This window comes from Microtus ochrogaster, chromosome 22 (assembly GCF_000317375.1).
Source record: "Microtus ochrogaster isolate Prairie Vole_2 chromosome 22, MicOch1.0, whole genome shotgun sequence".
NCBI lineage: Eukaryota > Metazoa > Chordata > Mammalia > Rodentia > Cricetidae > Microtus > Microtus ochrogaster.
In genome coordinates, this window is record NC_022023.1 from 30,732,721 (window position 1) to 30,749,487 (window position 16,767).

At 44.6% G+C, this 16,767-nt stretch overlaps 1 protein-coding gene across 6 annotated transcripts in view; it reads right to left on the reverse strand.

Annotated features, from left to right (window-relative positions):
• The window catches only part of Gabra5 (gamma-aminobutyric acid type A receptor alpha5 subunit), an 85,650-nt gene that overhangs the window by 47,375 nt on the left and 21,508 nt on the right, over positions 1 to 16,767 (reverse strand). The gene's annotated exons all lie outside the window — the stretch shown is intronic.

The following is a 16,767-nucleotide window of genomic DNA, read 5'->3' on the forward strand; positions in this document are numbered from 1 at the left end:
CTTTTATTGGTGTTAGAAAACAGCTGAGAAAAAAGCATTTTAAAAATTTTTTAAAGACTTTGAAAATTTCCTTACGGTCCACGGTTTCTGAGCTTCTAGCCACGGTTGGCTCTCTCCTCTCTTGTGGTCTGAGGTAGAAAGGCTTGAGTAACAAGTGCTCACCTGAGGGCAGCCAGGAAGCAGGTGACTTCGAGAGGAAGGGTCCAGGGTCAAGGGCACACCCCTCTAACACAGGCCTTACCTCCTAAGAGACCATCCAGCTATGGTTTCTTTAGAGGACATATGTGTTGTAGAGGCCCTGTGGCTGTGACAGGGACCGTGACAGCAGGCATTAGACTCAGCTCTTTGCCACTCAAAGGAATACGGAGGCTTGAGATTCCATCCTAGCACAGAAAACTGTCCTGCCTGCTCCCACCGCCTCCCCCGCCCAAAAAAAATTCATAGATTTTACTATAACACTGGGTAACCTGTCCTTCTGTCTGGCAGCCAAAGAAGTGGAAAGAACCACAGTAAGAATGAAGGCCGCTTTCCGTAGGACCACCCCCTTCCTCAAGGGAACAGCACAGTGACTCTCCCCCAGTGCTCCAATTAGTCAGCTGGTGTTGCCATAGCAACAGAGATACTTTCCCAGCACTCCTAAGGTTGCGAGTCTGAGTTGAAGGTGTCATAGATTTGGCTTCTTCTGAGGCTTTTCCCCTCTGCTTGTAGGAAGCAGCCTTCTCCCATGTCCTCATAGGCTCTTTTCTCTGTGTGTGGCTATGTCCTTTTCTTTGCCAACAAGGACACCGGCCAGATTGGATGAAGGTTCACTGGTCAGGACCCCATTTAAACCTTCATTTTCTCGTTAAAGATACTGTTTCCAAATATAGTCACAGTCTGAAGTACCAGGGGGTTTTAGGCTTCCACGTGAGAATTTTTGGTTGACAAAATTTCGCTCTCGGTAACTAAGCCATGTTCCCTCCCCCTGTGGAACTCCTTGCTCTCCGACATGACAAATGACGGGACTGAAAAGAAGCAATGAATAAGTAGACTCAATTCAGTTCAACTGCAATTATTGGCTGATAACATTTTAGAAGGGTGAAAGCCTAGTCCCCATGAGAAATGGTGCCCTCTCCGTGCAGCTCTTAGGGGGTTATTTACAAAGCTCTTTCTTTTGCTTTCTTTACAAGAGACACCAGTGGGTGACTTGATTCTTTGAGGATGATATCCACACATATACAAACAACAGTTTAAAGGAAGGAATGGGAACAATGGGAAGGGCTGACCTGGGGGAAGAATAAAAGGGACTTGGGGTAGGAGAGAGAGAGAGAGAGAGAGAGAGAGAGAGAGAGAGAGAGAGAGAGAGAGAGAGAGAGAGAGACAGAGAGAGAGAGAGAGAGGGAGAAATAGAGAGTGTGTGAGTTCTTTGGAAGACTCTGCACTCAGGATAGCCAACAAGTCTGTGCTATGAACTGTAAAACACTCATTTCCATTGTATTTTTCATTCTGGGGAACAGAAATATTATTTACTTCCTTAAGAGACAGTATAATGGTCATTGTTGTTCATCGGAGTAGTAATATCTCAAATCACCTTGGTGATGAGCTACTGAGCACAAGCACGCTGTGAAATATTATCTTAATCACATCCACTGAATTGGGAAGACCCACCCATTGTGAATGACACTGTGCCCTTGACAAGGAATCCTGGACTAGAGATGACAGCGCAGAATGCGCAATGCGCGCTGAACTTTAGCGTGCAGGCATGCATTAATGTTGTATTCTGGCTACAGACATCACGTGCCAGCTGCTTCAAGTTTGATGCTGTGACTTCCTTCCCATAGCAGACTGCAACCTAGAGCTGCAGCCTACAGAAACTCCTCTTCCCTGATGCCATTTTGGTCGTAGTATTTCCTTACAGACACAGAGGAGAAAGCAAGATAAACGTGGAAGTCAATTAGTTGCAGACTGAGATTTCAACTCGTGTAGACTAGCTTCAGATCCTGGACAGGAACAAGTGCTGGGTGAAAACTTGGCCAGTTGGTTGGCTGGGTATAAGCATGCCAAGGCTGTCGTAAGGAATTCAGTGATCTTGCCAACTGGCATGGTATGTATACTCAGAAAGAACCCTAGAGGAACTGCAAGAAGTTATCAGCCAAGCAAAGGTAGAATCCTCCAGAGCTGAGAACAAGATGATCCATAGGCAGCGGATGTCCGTGGGTACCAGCCATGAGTAAGAGTGTCATCTGGTAGATGGCAGAAGGAAGAGAGTCACATGCCCCATGGCAGAGAAAAGAGTGTGAAGGCCTAGAGATGAACAGAAGTGGCTGGTTAGTATAACTCTCAGTCAGCGGCTGGGGCAGGAGAGGGACTCTAGGCTGTTTGGCGTAGTCTACACAGAACACATGGGGAGTAACCTACAATCCACCAGACATCACCTAGAGCTTAGGCTGCTTTGCAAGCATGCCAGGGGCAGCAGGAGATGGATATTTAGAAATAAGTGATGGCTGAAGAAATCCAGATGGAGACTAAGAAAAAGAAAAGCATGCAGAGGCCAGACCTGGTGACTGGGGCTTTGACGAAGTCCAAATCACAGTTCGGTTCACTACACAATGGGACAAAAATAAATGCTCTGAGATCTTGTAGGGAGACATGGAACACACGGAGGAGGAAACAGCACCAAGAAAGGTACAGATAAGGGAAGAAAGGGTCCTGGTGATGACAGGACAGAGTCCAGGGAGACACGGGTGTGAGCAGCTGCAAGAATGGGAGCCAAGGATTTGAGGTGACTAGACAAAAGGAAGATGAATTTAAACGGAACACCCTTGGCCTGACTAGACACTAGCGTCTGCGACAGGTTGCCGAGGAGGCCCCAGAGGCAAGGCTCTGAGAAGAGAGTATGCTGCTGGGCATGCCAGAGAAGAGGGAGACTGGGCCATACCTGAACCATCTCCGTACAGCCCAACACCATCCTGATCTTAGGGATGAGAATGGAGACCAGGGCAGATGACGCAGTGTGGTGGCGAGACAAAGCTACCATCAACCTGGGCTGTCGGGAGAGGGAGGTGTATGTTATATTCCAAACAACCCTCTAACTTCTCTATAAGGAAATCAGTATGCAGGGCTGGGGAGGCTCCAGAGCAGGGCACTTGCTGGCCATGCCTATGGCCCTGGTTTCAACCATCGCACCACAAAAAGGAAGCAAAACCATTCATACATTCAGAGAGAAGTAAAATAGTTAGCCCAGGTAGCTTTTGCTTTGATTTTTTTTCCCCAATGGCATGTACTCTTGCCTCGTGTCTGCATCTGAAGACTACAGGGGCTTTGGCAAAGTCCAAATCCGGCCACAAACTCAGAGAACCTGCACATGGCTGTCTGAGGGATGAGTCCTCATTCTGTTTCCAGCGCTTCCCTCCTGCCCTCTGACCTCTTGCAATTGTAGCTACCCTACTGAATTCTGAAGGAAAGTAGCTGGGTATGAGGACCTGCCTGGTGTAGGAGGAACCTCTATGTCCCATCATTTCCCCAAGGCCCACACCAAGCAATTGCCTTGCACACCGTGCTCCCTGGGGTGGTTTTTTTATCTACCTATTGTGTCCCATTTCTGGCTACTCCTCGTCCCTTTTCCTAGAAACGACCTCAAGTAAACACTAACGTGACTTCATATTGATTCCTGCGGTTGTGTGCCCTTCGGGACATTCTAGTCCCTATGTCCAGAACACCCTGATGGCTTTACCATCACGTCAATGTTCATTTCAGCCCTGATGTCTCTGTATGAACTCACCCTGTCCTTCATTCCCAACTGCAGCCACAGAAAGCCCAGCAGACACTGTGACCTGACAGCCAGGCAGGCGGGCAGTCGGCAGATAGACTTCTGGATAGATAAGACTTCTGGATGTGACCAAATGGATGGGGCAGGGGACAGGGAGCAAGGAACGGTGGCTGTGAAGGGCTGTGACAGCAAGAACATGATTGAGAGGCAGGCAAAGCCGTCTTCCAGTGAACTAGTATGTTTTTGACCTGAACTGGCAGACAGGCAGATCAGCCCAGATGGATATCTGTCTAAGAGACGGAGGTTCATTCCCTCTGTGCACAAACAGGCATGTGCACACATGTACAGAGTCACACATCCGTACAGTCATGAACCGTCCATACCACACATGTCAACATGCATTTCCTTCTTCATAAGTCATGTACAGTGGTCACCGAATGTACCCTTTGCTTCTTCCTGCGCTCATATACCACACATACACACATGCCTCTCTCTATATGCCTCACACATTACACGCCCCAACATACACAGCCATGCTCAGGTCATGTGCCACACACCACAGCCCTCACTTTCCTGCATACCCCATATACCCCGCTACACACACACACACACTCACACACTCACCCAGTTCTTACGCTAGCCGTCCTCAGTGATAACTTCTCAAGTTTGGTTGCTCATCATCAAAGCACAGTCTAGGAAAAGTAAGCAGAGAGGCTGCCTTCCAGTGTGCTGAGCCCTGGAGGTTACCTAGCTGGACAGAGCAGGTGGTTTGCTTCGGGCAGATGGCACACAGGTACACTCCTAAGGTGAGTCATTACTCGGCCTTTCTGGGAAACGTTGGCACCTGTCACTTATCACATGTAGCCATTTGAAAGGCCCATGACACCCCTCCCCCTCGCACGCACAGACGGCTGGAGCTCAGTCTCTGCAGGTCAGGACTCGGAGAATGGTCTTGCTGTGTACTCTCTGTGAAGAGAAACACAAATGTCTACTTGGGATGTACTTTCCTCTGTGCTAGACAGTTTCAGTTAGCTGTCTTGGAGACAGCCTACGTAAAATTTAGAGCTGAATTCATTTCCGTCACTCCCTTGTGAGAACCTGGGCATTTCCGGATGTCCCTCTATGTCCCTTGCCTCCTTCCAGGCAGTACCTTGGGAAACAACAATGTTCTGAAGCCGGCATTATTTTTTGACACCTCCGATACACTGACTGCTTGGCATCTTCAGTGAGTCTTGTCAGCTCCCCAAAGGCAGACAGATGTGGTCCCTCTCTCCCATGTCCCTGGAGTCTGCCTTTGCCTCTTGTCTGGACACATCATCCCGGTAACTTCCCCTTGGGATGCTGATCCTGCAGGCCACTATCTCCACGAAGCGGCTGTACCTTTGCTTCAACCCCAGTGAGTGCCAGTGTTCTCCCTCACCAGCCTCGCCTACAGACACCTCAGAGGCACAGAGTTGTGGACGCCCACAATTAGCCTCCTCTTACCTACTCAAGACTGTGTCTTCTCTTTGGCCTGGTAAATGGCAGCTTACTCCAGGAAGCTTTTCCTGGCCTCTCCCAGCCCAAAGATCACCTCCTCTTTCCCTGCGTTCTTCCTGTGTTTGAATATTGTCAGTCAGGAAGAACCCATGGTCGCTGTTTGGCTTTTACACTCTGTGGGCTACTATCGGAGAAGCCAGTTTATACTGGGGAAAAAAAAAGAGCAAACTTCAATAATAAACACTAGCCATGTTAGATGTCTGTGATTGTATTCATGGTTTATGGACCACAGACGGGTTTAAAATACTTGAGAACACCCCCTACCATGTTAACAAACGGTAGCCCCAAAGCTTCAATGCTCCTCAAACCCCCTACAACTCCACTGATGCCTAGAACTTCCCTTGACTGTCAGGCGTTTGGCTTTTTGTATCTTCATACGTCCATCACAGAGCCACGGAGACTACTGTCTATGACGGGTGTATAGGGCCATGGTCAGAGCCTTATCCTCACATCTGCCTTAATGTCCCCTGGATCTTCATGGAGTGACATTAATTCCCTTGAATGTTCTGCCCAGGCTGGAAGCCTCTCTTCACATCTAGGGACAGGGTGCTTGAAATACGGTAAATATCCTGGGGAGGAAAATGTCTGATTGTACTCAATGTTAGTTTAAATATTTGTGATTTTATTTTATTCTTTTAAAATAGGTGTGGGGGTGAGGGGGGATGGGCATGAGCTCCGTGAGGCCGGACATGGGTCTGTGTTCTTGAGTTTAGCCTCTAGGCTAAGAGGAGGGCATCCAGTTCTCCAAAGCTGGAGCTACATGAGGTTGCTAACTGTCTGATGTGGATACTGTGAACTAAACTTAGGTTCTCCGCCGGACACTGAGCCATCTCTCTAGCCCCATCTTTCATCTTTAAATGCAATAGAAGCTAGGTTTAGACTGCTGCAAGGAACACCAGCAGAAACAAAAAACTCAAGATTAAGGAGGGTTTTTTTTGTTTTTTTTTTTTTGTTTTTTGTTTTTTGCTTTGTTTTTCATTTGTTTGTTCTGTTTTGACAAATCTGGTGTATGGCAGACCCTAACATATCTCTTGATGAGCGGCAGGGACATGCCTAGTCATTTTCAGGTACATTGCAAAATCTCACTGCGAATCCTCCTCTGATCATTTGGCAGACGTTTGTACGTCGTCTCAGGCTGGGGAGGCACGGATGGAATGCAGACAGAGCTATGCATGTCGTATACTCATCAATTTCCAACTCTTGGAAAGCCTAGGCCGGTCCTTAATCAGTTAAATTCTTGAGCCGAATTATTCCTTTTTCTCTAGAGGGCGAGAAAGACTTTTCAGCAACCTTTGACCTTGACCCAGAGCTCTGATGTTGCCATGGCCTGGGAAACAGGCATAGCCTGGCCAGTGAGGGCCAGAGCTCCTGGAGGTTCTCTCCCAAACCCCAGCATCTTATTTCCCTTGAAAGCCCTCCCATGACTGCAGAGACACTTGCTCATCAGCCTGCCGCTGCGGCTGGCCTACTTTTCCCTCAGTGCATGTACTCGGAGCGCCACCTAGTGGCAGTGATTTTCAGTCCGTTGTCCAAACAGAGCACACTACCTTTTGGTTTCTTGGGCATTTGTTAATGTAGAACAGGAAGGTGGGCTTTGGGTTTTATAGATGAGTGGATGTCTGTAGTTCACTTCGACCTATTAACCTTATCTCTAGATAGATATAATGCCGTCACAAAGTCTTCCATGAATTTTTTTATTTCTGAAGCACCTGATTCGGTAAGCAGACCACCTCAAATTGTTCCTTCTACTCAGTCTAGCTGACTACTAGGGCATTTTCTTGGAAAGCAGAGGCTGAAAACCTGAATCTGAAACCCTTGTCACCCTGGGACTCAATGCCCACCACCCCTCTCCCTGCAGAGAGTCCTTAGAACCTGGTGACGCTGCAGCCCTCCGTAATACGTGACTCTGCTTAAAAAGGTCTTTCATAGGCAAAAGACCTCACGATGCCAGCCAGGCAAGAACTACAGTCAGCGCTACCTCTTGCATCAATACTGAGATAATCCATAGCCTTGGGGGGCTAGCAGCGACAGGGACAGACAGGGAAAGTCCACTCATGCATCCTCCAAAATGTGAAAAGCGCTCCTAAACTCCAACGAATGAAGGAACTGAGCAGTAGACCGTGAGAAATAATGAAGACAGTCAGAACAATAAAATGAAGGTTAAAAGAAAAATACAAAGACTCAGTAAAGTGAATAACCACAAACATAAACAAATAAACCAAAAAACAGAGAAGACCCAAATTATTAAAAATGAAGTGTTTTATGATTTTACAATAGATAGCCATGAAAACTGCAGGATTATCAGCAAATACTTACATATTTTGAAAAACAACAGGAAAGTCTAGAAATGGGTAAATTCATGCTTAGAACCAATATTAAATCAAGAGGTTACAGATAATTTAAATAGGTCTGTAGCAAAGCAGCGGATTAAAGAAATAACAGTCTTTCGATGAAAAGACCTCCCCCTGAGAGAGACGAGGTTGGACATCTTGTCATGCCTCAGAGGAAGCTGCAATCCCAGGGAGGGGATCAGGTCTGACTGTCATTAAGGTCCACATGCATTAGTGAAGCCCACAACTCACAGCAAAAGCTGCAGACGTCGGTGAGAGACCCCGGCTGACAGGGCAGTCCCTGCCGCTCAGTGGAAGACAGCAGAGAGAAACTCCATCCCTGAACAATTAATTCCTACCAGGACTGACTTCCCCACTCAACACTTTAAAGGTCACCACTGGAAGCAAAAGCAGGACTGGATTTTTTCAGATTGAAATAAGAAAGAAGAACTCAACCAACGAACTAACTCTAGATTCGCAATCCCAGCACAGAACAGGAACACCGTGAAAAACGACGGTTATCCTCCACAAACCACCGCAGAATAGTGGGTGAGAGAAACAGAAAGGAAATAAGGCAGTCTGTCTACAGTATGAAAGCAGAGTTGGATATTGTTGAATAACAGTCAAACTGAAATGAAGACAGGATATGAAAGGCTCAATAAGCCAAATAAAAACAGAAATGGATCGCAAGCCAGGAATGGAAGAGAAAGTAGAGGAACTGGATGGATTACTAAAGGGGAATGTGGAGGAGCTGCATCACTTACTAAAGTTGTGTAAAAACTTTAAAAGAAACATGAGCATGAAGCGGCAGGGCTCTGGGAGACCACAAGAAGATCTTTGTTTCAGATGGGCATAGAAGGAGAAGAATGCCGTAGTGAAGGCCTAGAGAATGTTCTCAATAAAATCATAGGAGAGATTGCCCCAAACAGAGACAAAGAAATGTCCATCTAGGTATAAGACATCTACAGAAGTCCAAATAGATAAGGATCAGAAAAGAAACTCTTTATGATATATTGTAGTTGAAACATTAAAAGACTAAAGAAAGGGTACTAAAGGCTTCAAGACAGAAAAGTCAACTCAACTTATAATGGCAGAATAACAGCTGGTTATTAATCTGATTAATAACATCAGATTAACAATTGATTGACAGAAAACATAAAGCCAGAAGGGCCAGGAAGGATGTGTTCCAAGTTTTGAAAGACTAGTTATGAACTTAGACTATTTTGCTCAGTGAAACTAACTATTAAAATTGAAGGTAAAATAAAAAAACATTTCATGATAACCAGAGAATAAAGAAACTTATGGCTATTGATCCATCTGTGTCAAAGACACCAGAGGAGGTACGTGAGTCTGAAGACCAGGATAAACACACCCAAGAAAGTACAATAATCAATTAATGATTCCAGAAGAGTCAAAGAAAAGAGGGCTAAGAAACCGCCATAAAAAAGATCACAAGAATTAAGAGACATCATTCAACAATAAATCTTAATATTAATACTCTCAATCCCCCCAATAAAGAGACAGACAAGCAGACCGCATTAGAGAACAGGGTCCATCTTTTTGTTGCCAGCAGGAAATTTATCTCCCCCATGCACCATGGGAAAAAGTTTTTGCTAGCAAATGAAACCAAAAAACACAGGGCATGGCCATCCTAACGTGACAGAATATACATTGTGGGGGACTGGATGCAATTGGCCCCATCAGAACATAGGGAGAGGCACCGTTAGGAGGTGTGGCTTTGCTACAATAGGTATTGCCTTGCTGGAGGAACTGTGTCACTGTGGGATGGGCTTGGAAGCCCCGTATATTCTCAAGCCATGTCTAGTGTTCTAGTTCCCTTCCTGTTGGATGCTGGTCAAGATGGAGGGCTTTCAGCCCCTCTAACATGATGTCTCTTTACATGCCAGCATGTATGATGATAACAGACTAAACATCTGAAAATGCAAGCCGCCCCCATTAAATGTTTTTTTTTTCTTTATAAGAGTTGCCTTGGTCATGGTGTCTCCTCCCAGCAATAGAAACCCAAAGACACACTTCAAAGCAAAACTAATCAGAAGAGATACTTCAATACCCAGGCTCACTGATACGGAGGTCATCCGAACATTAACTAAACAGAGAAACTCTGGAGTTAAATCACATCATAAATCAAATGGCCCTAACAGATGTCTATAGAACATCACACCCAGACACTAAATACACATTATTTTCTGCAGGCCATGACATTTTTTTTTAAAGGCAACCACCTATTAAGACAAGGGCAAGTTTTAATTAAATTAGACAACCTTCTACTGAGTGATGATTGGGCCAGGGAAGAAATCAAAAAGGAAATTTGAACTTCCATAGAACTGAATAAAAATGAATATGCAAAATAGAAAACTACATGGGAAGGGATGAAGAGAGTCCTAATAGGATCTGTTACCAAAAAAATGAGATATGTCAAATTAATAATTTAATCATTCACCTGAAGTCCTTATAGAAACCAAGAACAGATAACACCTTCAAAACATAGAGAGGAAGAGACAGTGAAATTCAAAATAGGAATTAAGGAAATAGAAACAATAACAAATATCAATGACATGAAGATACATTTCTCTGACAAGATTGACAAACCTTTAGCCTAGTTAGCAAAAAGAAAGAGAGAAGACCCAAACTGGAGATAAAAAGGAAGACATTACCTTAGACACTAACGAAACTGAAAAAATCAATCAGAAGAACATACTCTAAAAATGTATATTCCACTAAACTGGAAAACCTGAAAAAAATGTTTGGGCTTCTATACACATATGACCCACAAAGGGTGAGTCAAGCTGAAGCAGGTCATTTAAGTAGATATATATCAAACAATGAGATTAAAGCAATATTTTGAAAACTATAGGCGAATCGATATTATGTAATGTTAAGTTTTTTTCCTAAAGCTAGTGCAGTAGGCTATGAGCTTGACTTTTGTGAATGGATTAAATGCAGTTCTTGTGACATAGACGTCAGTCTCGCTAACACTATGTGATGATGACAACTTGGGAAAGAAATCTCCCAGTTAACGAACCTGGGTGAATTCGGTCCAGGGTTCTATTTGCTCTTCAAAGAAGAATAAACACTAATCTCCTCAAATGATTCTGTAAAATATAAACGGAAGGAAGTCTCCAAATTCCTTAAGAAGTCAGTATTATTCTGGTACCTAAGACAGACAAGACCCTATTAAAAAAAAGAATTATAGACTATTCTGCCTGCTGAACCATAGGCAGAAAAATTCTGAATAAAATATTTGGAAGCTGAGCAAAGAATATATTAAAAAAAACCACACAGCATGAACAAGTTGGCTTTATGCCAGAGACACAGATATGATCCACAATATTTAAATCAATGAACTGAATCTACCCCATGAATAGAGTCATTGACAAAAATTACAAGATAATCTCATTAGATAAAAAAAAACATTGACAAAACTCAACATTACAGCATGCTAAAAGTCCTGGAGGGATTCGAGATACAGTGGACTTATCTCAATGTAAGAAAGACAATACACAGCAAGCCAACGTCCAACATCTTGCTAGATGAAGAAAAAACTCAAAGCATTTCCATTAAGCCCAGGAACAAACACAGGGTGGCTACTTTCCCTACTCAAGTTCAATGTGATACTTGAAATCTTATAAGATAAAAGTGTAAGGAGAAAAATAAAACAAAAGTATTTGTATTGACAGATAATATGATTTTATACATAAGGAACCCAAATATTCTATTACAAATTTTCTATAGCTGATGAACAAGCTTTGCAAAGTGGCAAAATTATTAACAAATTCAGCACCCTCCCTACATATCAATGACAAACATATGAGAGAAATAGCAGGAACATTCACAATAGCCTAAAAATATCTTGGAATAAATTGAACAAAGGAAGTAAAAGACTATAAGGAAAATTTCACAACACTGAAGAACTGAAAACATCAAGAGATAAAGAAACCTTCCAAATGCTCATGGATTGTTAGAAGCAATATTATAAAATTGGCCATGCTACCAAAAGCAATTGATACATTTAATGATCCTCACCAACATTCACAGAAATTAAATACAGTGATCTTATATTTAATATGGAAAAGGCGTCCTAAAAGTATGGGAAAAATCTCTCCCAACTCTACTTCTGTCAAGGAGCTAACATCTAGAACTTACGAAGAACTCTAAAAGTTAAATAGCAACAGCATACAATCAATCCGTTAATGAAAGAGCATCAAAACCAAACAATAAGACATTACTGCTGAACCCAGCATGTATTTTGGTTGTAAAATGTGCAGAAACCAAGTTGTTGCTGGAGCTGTGATGTTCCTCCCCGGAAGTTAGCTTTTTCGGTTCAGGAAGTTGCTGTGTAACTTGCTGGGAGAAAAATGCCATCAACAGTTTTACCAAGCTATGAGCCCTGTGAGATTCAATGACAACTTTTCGGCAAGCTGTGCCCAATGGCGCAAAATGGCTGTTATGGCTCCTGCAGCCACCCATGCCTGGTGCTGTAAAACTGGTCAAAAGTCCGGGGGTGTGGAGGTCATAGGCCCTATGGGAAAACCTACTGTCATCTTGCTATATGGACATGATGTCAAACTGCCTTCTCAATGTTCACGTTTACATCCATAGGTGGTTGATAGCCTTAGCTAAAGGAGCATAGTCTTGAAGTGGACATTGGCTAATGCAGATATTCCTAACTGAGGAGAGTGCTGAGACCATGGAGTGATCAACCCTAATGGGACATCTACGTCACCCCCTCCGATGCTCAGGAAACGTTGCTAAGAAGAAGCGTAGGGATAATGTAAAAGCCAGAGAATGGGCACGAGTGCTCGCAATGCTGTCTTATAGACATGACTTGGGTATTGAACCCATGAGCACACAGCAGCAGAGGACTGGGCTCATCGGCATTCTTCCATGGAGCAAGGAGAAGGTCGTAAGTGTCACTCTTCCCTTAGGAGGTAATTCATGGTTGGTGGAGGTGGGAGAGTCAGCCCTTATCGCCATAGCTCACCTATGCTCGTGCAGGCAACTTTAATTACAGTAGACCACAGCCAAGGAAGTAGCAGGGACCTCTTGGGAATAGTGGTTTGGTGGGAAGCAGAAGTGAATAAGGTTGAATGACAGAGGAGATTATAATCAAATTATGTTATATACAGATATGTAATGCAATCATGCACATAAAGCTTAGAAAAAAAATTGAGCCAATGAATTGAATCAGCAACATTCAAAGGAAGGACAGATGGACACAGAATATTTGGGGAAAAAAAAGTTGAAAATCCTTAGCCTCCAGGGAGATGCAAATTTAATCGGCCCTGGAATTTCATGTCTCACCAGCCAGATGGCTATAAGTGAAACAAATAACAAGAAATATTCATAAGGATGCAAGGGAAGATGAACTCCTAGTAGCTGCCAGTCAGGATGCAAATCTGTGAGGCCACAGTGGAAATCAGGGGGGAGGCTCCTCAGGGAACTGAAAACAGCACGCAAATCCAAGGAACTCTAAGTCAGTACGCCCTGTGCCTTCGTTGACATCATGCTTACTGAAGTACTACTCACAATGCCCAAGATAGGGCGTCAGTCTAGACGCCCACCAACAGATAAATGGGTCAAAGGAAAACATGGTATAGCTACGCATTGTGGTTTCATTCATTCATCAAGAAGAATGAAATTATGTCATTTGCAAAAACATTGAGTGAAAGACAATCCCGTTAAATACGGTTAGTTGAGTTTCCCTGAGTTAGAAAGACAAAGACCATGTGTGTCCATCCATTCCTGTGGGTAATAACATAGATTGTTATTCGAAGTGAAACTATAAGGGAGAAAGAAGGGCTCTGAAAGGGAAGGTGGGGAGAGGAGCAAGAAAGGGCAATTAGGTGTGGGAGAGAGACAGAATTATCACAAGCTGTCTTTGTATGCTGGATTTGTGAGTATGCTGCCCTCTAGTGGGCATTGGGCTGATGTACATAGTTACTATAACCCAGTACTCAGCAAAATGAGTCTTAGACCTAATATTCTTACTGTATTAGGAGAGATTTAAAAAAAAAAAAAGACAGTGTTGGGGTGCATAAAATCAAAATGCATCATATTCTAGTGTGAAAATGCTCCCCCCAGTCAGGGGGAATGAAAGGTACCTTCAACTCAGAACACTTTTAATTGATAGTACGTTTTCTGAAATATAATCTAAAAAAGTTGTAAGTTTTATAATGTGTCTTTGGGTTTCTTGTTTGTTTCATTGTTTGGCACTGGGAATGGAGTCTGGGGTCTCATACGTGCTAAACTCACAATCTACCCCTGAGCCACACTCCCGGCCAAAATTGACATGTTTTTGAAGACAGTGGGACATGTCAGTGGCTCTGTTTAGACCTACTAGAGCTGCTGGTGACGTTTATCTCTAGAGCGTGGGAAGAATGGCCCATTGGAGAAATCCTAACAGGTTTTCAGGCCCAGCACCTACAATTAGCTTCAGGTAAGAGCCTCAGGTGACAGTCATTTGGGGAGCTGGCATCAACAACGGCCAGAAAGATTTCCAGTTTGCTCCCCATGGTGGGAATTGTAATAAACACTCTACCCAAGTACAAGCTCTTCTTTGGTTTAGATCGGGGTTTTCTGCAGTGGGGGAGCGACGTTGTCAGACAATGGCTCCCATGTTGAAACACTTCTATGTCTGCCTTGGGCTAGAAAGGGTACCATGCGGATACTAGCCTTCACCACACAGTCAGGCTTCATCTTTTGAATTAGATAAGTCTTCCAGAAGAGCAGGGACAGAATTTTACCTGAACAATGTACTCATCTGCGCATCTCTTCTCCGGTTTGATGCCACGAGCAATATCACCATGCACAGATGCCGAGACCGTGTTTCTCACGACCTCGTCAGTGGGGCTGTCACCAAGGAACTACTGCACCCAGGGAAACGAAGCCGCTGGTTTTATATGGTGTGCAAACTGTCTACCTGTCCCTGCAACAGATGCCTGTGAAATATCAGTTAACAAAGAGAAAGAGAGACTTTGGGCTCCTCGTTTTCGAAATCGTGGTAATGACCTGTTGGCCCCATCGTTTGTTTCGAGTTTTGGCAAGACAGACATAAGGACAGGACTTCATGGCAGAGTCACACCATGCCTCTCATGTTAGAAAGCCAAAGTGAAGAAAAGGAAGGCTGCCGCCCTGACTTGAAAACTAGGTCACTCTCTTAAAGGTTCCATCTGTTCCCAATATTGCTGCTTAGAGATTAAAGCCTTTAGCATGCTGGCCATGGAGGGACATTCGAGATCCACATTACAGTGCCAAGCTGAGGAATGTCCTCAGTACTTCTCAGAAGAGCTGTCCCCCCGAATGCCCATGACGGATGGGCACCAGGTCCTCCTTTGTCAGTATGTAACCTGTGCAGTGACAGTAATTTCTACTGTCATTTCACTGTTTGTTAATTCAGCAAAAGATGGCTGGTTTTTGTCAACTTGGCATTGTCTTAACTGAGAAAATACCTCCGTAAGATTATTTTGTATGCAAGTCTGTGGAGGACTGTCTTGATCTGTGATTGACATAGGAGGGCCCCCCACTGCGGGGGTGCCATCCCGGGAGGTAGTCAGCGGTCAAGAAAGCAAACTTCTGAGAAGGAGATAGAGAGTCAGTCAGTGAGCCACACTCCTCCATGGCTCCTGAAACAGTTCCTGCCTCTGAGTTCTCGTCTTGAGTCCCTGCCCTGCCCTTCCTCAGTGATGAACGGCCACATAGAAGTATAAGCTGAAATAAACCCTTTCCTCCCCCGCCCCCCCCCGCCCCGCTTTGCTTTCTGTCATGGTGTTTATAATCACAGTCGCAGACAGCTACGTGGGGCGGCTTTAGCACACTGAGATGCACAGCAATCTTGAGGACTATTCCACTTCTCAGATCGTGTAGGCTGAGAGAAAGAAAACTCATTATCAACTTCGCAGCTCATTACCAGGCTCGCTCTGCATAAACAACCGCTCCTGACTGCCAGGAGTCGCTCTGGCTCACATCCCTCTCACCCTTCCTTCTGGGCATGGCACTATGAAGACGATTCTAAAAGGACTCCTAGACGCAGTGAGGATGCGGCTGCGCTCCAGCGCTCCAGCGCGATACATCGAGCAAGGGTACTGCTGAAACCGTGGCTGGCTCTCAGACGGGACGACTCTGTGACCCTGAGGTGATTACCAAATTCCTCAGAGCCGTGCTTGCTCTGAGCATTAAATGGGAAGGTGTCACCAGCCGCCTGCCCAGCAAAACTCTTTGAGGACAGAAGCATTTGATGCTCGTGCCTTAAAGATGACTCTCAGTGAGCACTCCCATACCACGTCTGGTTCCCGTCTCCATAGCATGGCGTGGTGACTGCATTCATCACATAGGAAGTGTGCACCCGAGTGTGGCGGCACACTGCTCCAAGTAAAGTTGCACAGTGTATGAAATGTGTGGCTCACATTTTGGACCTAAGTAGCTTCTTGGAGATGAGAATCACAGACCATAATCTAGAGGGACGGTGGATTACTTTGTTCTCTGAAAAAGTCAATCCCACAAGGGCCTCATTCAATCCTTCAACGCTAGGTGCCCCAGCATGTTCCTAGCTCAGTCTCTGTCTTGTCCCTTTTCTCTGTTGTCCTGAGTTCCTTGTAGACTCTCTCTCTTCTGTAGGACTCAGTCTCAATTGCGCTGCTGTTTCTCAACTTCTCCATGGCCTTCCCCTACAGCCTTTCTGTTTAGACACACTTACTCTTATAGCCGTGTTCATCTACGGGCACAGTTTTGAGGCCAGTGTGAAGCAAAGTGAAAGGGTGGGCAGAAGACGAAATACCAAGGTATGTGTCAGTGTCTTGCTCACTACCACGCTGCTACAAGACAAGTCTTCCTGTCAGTAACATGCACCACCCCGTGCCCCTGTGTCCCTGGGGGCTTATAGTTCTAAACACAGCCTCTGAATGTGATAATAGCTACATTAGTTTCTAATACAATTTTGTATTGAAATTATTTTTTTACAAAAAAAATATGAACTAAATTCTACAGATACCGAGGTGATTGTGTGTGTGTGTGTGTGTGTGTGTGTGTGTGTGTGTGTGAGAGAGAGAGAGAGAGAGAGAGAGAGAGAGAGAGAGGAATGCAGTCATAATTTTGTCTCCTATAACTTTGAAAGCATTTCCTGAACCCCAGTGA